General features: G+C 44.5%; 1 pseudogene; it reads left to right on the top strand.

Annotated features, from left to right (window-relative positions):
• The first annotated feature begins 3,245 nt into the window (after positions 1-3,245).
• Positions 3,246-4,697, top strand: LOC148163744 (RNA-binding motif protein, X chromosome-like; annotated as a pseudogene).
• The last annotated feature ends 1,186 nt before the right edge of the window (positions 4,698-5,883 follow it).

The raw sequence follows: 5,883 nt of genomic DNA, 5'->3' as shown, positions 1-5,883 counted from the left end.
CACCCGCCCCGCGTCCGAGGCGACGACGCGCGCTGCTGTCGGTCGCCCGGGTAGGGCCACAGGAGAAGGCCAGGCAGGGAAGTGAGATAGATCGGGTTCTCGGTTTTTGAACAGGCCGGACGCCGCGTCCGTGCCCGTGCAGCCGGACAGTGGGAAGCGCGCAGGGGACGCGGGGTTGGATCTGCACCAGGGCCCAAAGGTACCGCTGGGCGAAAAAAAAAAAAAAAAAAAGACCCTGCGATCCAGGGCGCCTGCCCTCTTAGGTTAAGGTTTGAGGAACGTGATGGGACATAAGAAAGGACCTTTTTCACTGAGATGACTCTCTTATTCCTTTATCACAAAACTCCTTTATCTCAGCTCATGACCTAACTTTATGCTGAGAAAGATAGAAACGATCTGACAGGAGCATTGATCATCCCACCGAGAGAGTCACCAACCTGTCTGCATTTGTGACCTTAGGCTCTGCCTTCGCTCCTGTGAAAGTGGATGAACTGTCCCTGCTGCTATCTAGGAGCATCCCCTTTTCTACTTCTCGGATCCCATCCCTTCTCATTCACTGAAGAATCATGTGCCCTCACTACTGGATCACATCAGTCAGCTTTAAAAAGCCTGCCAAAATTACTGTGCATCTTACTAACCAACCAAGTAACCAACCACCCTGCCTTCCAGCCCACACACTCTTCTAGAAGCCACCTGGGTTCTCCCTCTCTTTCAAAGCAAAATTGTCATCAAAACTTAACCTATGTAAGCCATTTCCACTTCCTTATTTCACATTTTCTCTTCAGACTCTAAGTGACCTTTGAACAACACCAGTGTGAACTGTGCAGTTCCAGTTACACATGGCTTTTTTTCAATAAACACAGGACAGTACCGTAAAGGTATTTTCTATTATGATTTTAATAACATTTTCTTTTCTCTAGCTTTACCATAAGAATACAGTATGTAATACACACAACATACAGAACATGTGTTAACTGACTTTATCAGTAAGACTTCAGGTCAATAGGCAATTAGCAGTTCAGTTTTGGGGGAGTCAAAAGTTATACGCAGATTTCCGACTTGCGGGGGGGCGGGTGTCGGGACCCCTACCCCCACATTGTTCAAGGGTCAACTGTACTCTAACTAGGTTTTTGTTCTCACCACTCCGTGGAAACTTTTCTTTCTTTTTTTTTTAAGATTTTATTTATTTATTTAACAGAGAGAGACACAGCGAGAGAGGCAACACAAGCAGGGGGAGTGGGAGAGGGAGAAGCAGGCTTCCCGCCGAGCAGGGAGCCCGATGCGGGGCTCGATCCCGGGACCCTGGGATCACGACCCGAGCCGAAGGCAGACGCTTAATGACTGAGCCACCCCGGCATGCCTGGTTGAAACTTTTCTTTTAAAAAATACCAGCATTCTCCATCTTGTCAAATCCAATGTCTTCATCCTAAATGCCAGAGACTCAGAGTTACCCCTAATTGCTCTCTTTCCTTATCCTCAATACCCAGAGTCCTGGGATGAGCCCCGCATCGGGCTCTCTGCTTGGCAGGAAGCCTGCTTCTCCCTCTCCCACTCCCCCTGCTTGAGTTCTCTCTGTCAAATGAAAAAAATAAAATCCTTAAAAAAAATACCCAATCTATCAGCAGAGCCTGTCACCTTTACCAACCAAAGATCTCCTCGATCTGCCAACCTTCCGGAAGCCACCCACAACCACTCCCATAGTCAAAGGCACCAGCATTATTCATCTGGGCCATGACAAGCCTCTTGCTTCTGCTTCTCATGGACCATTTTCTGTACAAGCAGGTCTTTTTAGAAGAATATCAGATCACAGCACTACTCCCCTGCTTTCCACACTTGGAATAAAATCCATTTCTTTACCATACCCTACAAGGCCCAACATGACCTTTTAAATTTCACCTCCCACCGTCACCACCTTTGCCCCCAACATACACTATGCTCCCAGCCCACAAGCTTTCTTCCTATCCCTTAAACACACTAAACTCGTTCCTACCTCAGGAAATATTTGCTATTCTGTCAGCCTGAGATGTTCTCCCTCTAGATCTTCATTTTATGGATTCTTGTTCCAATGGCACTACCTCAAAGAACTTCCCCTAATTACCTCCCATCGCCATCATACTCTCTCTCCTTCATAGCACTACTTACTTATTTAAGTCTGTTTCCTCTACTAGAATGTAAGCTTCATGAGGGCAGGGACTTTGTCCATTTTGTTCATCTGTTTGTTATAGTCTCAGTGTTCAGTAAACGTTTACTGAACTAATGTATCGAAATGAAGGACACCCAGCAAGTAAACAGAAAAGGTAGTACTCAATTCCTTTCTAAAATTGCCTATTACCTTCCACTTACAGCACCCTGCTTCTATCTATAGATGATGTTCTTTTATTTCCATTTCCTAATTCCTAAAAGATTCTAACAGTGGAATAGCTAAACCAGTAATTCCTAAAGCTGGCTTCACATCAGAATCAACTAGGATGGTTTTAGAAACGGTCTTCCAGGCCCAGTTTCAGACCTGTGACAAGGCCCAGGGAACCTGTAACGTTAAAAAAGCTCCACAGTGATAGAGCTTGTCCACTTTTCTAGACAGGGGGTCAACAAACTTTTCCTGTAAAGGGCCAGATGGTAAATATCTTACGTTTTGAATGCCATATGGTTTCTGCTGTAACCACTGAACTCTGCCATGAAGCACAAAAGCAGCCACACACAGCATGTAAATGCACAGGCAAGGTTGTGTTCCAACACAAATGGTGGAACCAGATTTGGTCCCATGCTATAGTCTGCCAAACCCTATTTTACCATGCTTCTCAAGTATTAATGTGCATTCAAGTCACATGAAGATCTTGTTAAAATACACATTCCAGGGGCGCCTGGGTGGCTCAGTCGGTTAAGCGTCTGCCTGCAGCTCAGGTCATGGTCCCAGGGTCCTGGGATCCAGTCCCGCCTCGGGCTCCCTGCTCAGGTGGGAAGCCTGCTTCTCCCTCTGCCTGCCGCTCCCCCTGCTTGTGGTCTGTCTGACAGGTAAATAAATAAAATCTTTAAAAAAAATACAGATTCTGATTCAGAAAAGGTGGGTTGGGACTGAAATGAAGCATTTCTAACAAACTCCCAGGTGGTACCACTGCTGCCAGCACAAGGACCCACAAGGTACAACACACACTGGGTGCCCGGCTTTGCCGAATGCCGCTGTATTCTGACAGGAATGATCTGTGTCCTGTACAACTTCACATAATAAGATCCAATCCTTGCTCGTTGCGCAGTAGTGCTAGCGGCTTCCCTATTCCGTTCTCGGAACCGGCGGCACTCCCTCGTGCTGAGCTGCTACGAAGCCCCTGCCGGCGAGCTCGTAGGAGCTTGGAACCGTCGTCACCCCTCCGTGTCTCACCAGGGGGGAAAAATGGTTGAAGCAGATCGCCCAGGAAAGCTTTTCATTGGTGGCCTCAATACAGAAACAAATGAAAAAGCCCTTGAAGCAGTATTTGGCAAATATGGACGAATAGTGGAAGTTCTATTGATGAAAGATCGTGAAACCAACAAACCGAGAGGATTTGCTTTTGTCACCTTTGAGAGCCCAGCAGATGCTAAGGATGCAGCCAGAGACATGAGTGGAAAGTCCTTAGATGGAAAAGCCCTCAAAGTAGAACGGGCCACTAAACCATCATTTGAAAGTGGTAGACGTGGACCACCTTCACCTCCAAGAAGCAGAGGCCCTCCAAGAGGTCTTAGAGGTGGAAGAGGAGGAAGTGGAGGAACCAGGGGACTCCCTCACGTGGAGGGCACATGCATGATGGTGGCTATTCCATGAATTTTAACGTGAGTTCTTCCAGGGGACCACTTCCAGAAAAAAGAGGACCACCACCACGAAGTGGTGGTCCTCCTCCTAAAAGATCTGCCCCTTCAGGACCAGTTCGCAGCAGCAGTGGAATGGGAGGAAGAGCTCCTGTGTCACACGGAAGACATAGTTATGGAGGCCCACCTCGACGGGAACCCCTGCCCTCTCGTAGAGATGTTTATTTGTCCCCAAGAGATGATGGATACTCTACTAAAGACAGCTATTCAAGCAGAGATTACCCAAGTTCTCGTGATACAAGAGATTATGCACCACCACCAAGAGATTATACTTACCGTGATTATGGTCATTCCAGTTCACGTGATGACTACCCATCGAGAGGCTATAGTGATAGAGATGGCTATGGTCGTGATCGTGACTATTCAGATCATCCAAGTGGAGGTTCCTACAGAGATTCATATGCGAGTTAGGGTAACTCACGTAGTGCTCCACCTACACGAGGGCCCCCGCCATCTTATGATGGAAGCAGTCGCTAGGATGATTACAGCAGCTCACGTGACGGATATGGTGGAAGTCGAGACAGTTACTCAAGCAGCCGAAGTGATCTCTACTCAAGTGGTCGTGATCGGGTTGGCAGACAAGAAAGAGGGCTTCCCCCTTCTATGGAAAGGGGGTACCCTCCTCCACGTGATTCCTACAGCAGTTCAAGCCGCGGAGCACCAAGAGGTGGTGGCCGTGGAGGAAGCCAATCTGATAGAGGGGGAGTCAGAAGCAGATATTAAAAACAAAACTTTGGACCAAAATCCCTGTTCAAAGAAACAAACAAAAAAGTGGAACCTTTTCTGTCATAACTACCCAAGGACTACTAAAAGGAAAAATTGTGTTACTTTTTTTTTTAAATTTCCTGTTAAGTTCCCCTTCCATAATTTTTATGTTCATGTGAGGGAAAAAAAAGTAAAACCTGTTTAATCTTATTTGACTTTATGACATTGCTTTCAATAAGCAAATGTTAAATGTGTTAAGACTTGACTTGTGTACTAGTGTTGTAATTTTTCAAGTTAAAAGTGTCCCTAAAGGCCACTTCCTATATCTGATTTTTCCCAGTAAATGAGGCAAAGCAATTCTAAGACCTTCCACAAACATCTAGCCATCTAAAATGGAGAGGTGACTCCTTCTGCCTATACAGACAAGCTAGCTATTAGAGGGTGGTCGGGGTATGCTACTCTAGGATTTCAGAGTGTCTTCAACTGAAATCTCAATGTTCTCAGTATGAAAATCCTGAGATCAGATGCTTATGTAAGGAAAGTGCTATTCACCCAGTAAACCCAAAAAAGCAAATGGATAATGCTGGCCATATTTTGCCTTTCTGACATTTCCTTGGGAATCTACAAGAACCTCCCCTTTCCCCTCCCCCAATAAGACCATTTAAGTGTGTGTTAAGCAACTACAGAATACTAAATAAAAAGTTTGACCAAAACCAAAAAAAAAAAGATCCAATTTTTTTTTTTTTTACAGAAGGAAAAATGAACCTGGCTCTACAGTTAGCACAAGAAAATGATGAACTAAGTACATACATTTTACTGTTCATAAAGAGAAAAATGTAGCAAAAACTCCATTTTAAAATTCCTCATTACTAATGAAAGGATAAATGTTCACACACCTACCTATAAATAACATGGAATGCTTTCGTGCAAATTTCAGGCCTTCGTTTCTATCGACTTCACGATTTTCCTAAAAGGTAAATATAAGGATTAAGAAAAGCTACCAAAATACAGTCAAAATGCCAAGTGTCTGACTTCTTACCTAACCAATTTTATTTCCAACCAGCATGTTTACTACGTCATTTCTCGTGCAGTATGTTTTCAATTCATTTAACCAATTATCCAATTTGACAAAGGTATCTCTTCTTGTGACATCATAAACTGAAATAAAAAGCGTCACTTATTAAATAAGCATTAAAAATAAGAGCAATGGCATTATATTTCTGATATGTCACTACAAGCTAATATTTCTATATAGGCAAGTCTGTTTCTAAGCCTTCAAATGCTTAACAATCAGTATCTACTCAGCCAGATGGAAGAAACAAGTGTATTAAAAAATAA

This window comes from Eumetopias jubatus, unplaced genomic scaffold (genome assembly GCF_037043125.1).
Source record: "Eumetopias jubatus isolate StellerSeaLion01/CBP00866 unplaced genomic scaffold, mEumJub1_p1.0 scaffold_8, whole genome shotgun sequence".
Taxonomy (NCBI): Eukaryota; Metazoa; Chordata; class Mammalia; order Carnivora; family Otariidae; genus Eumetopias; species Eumetopias jubatus.
Note: the sequence above shows the minus strand (reverse complement) of the source record. Positions and strands in the feature narration are given on the sequence as shown.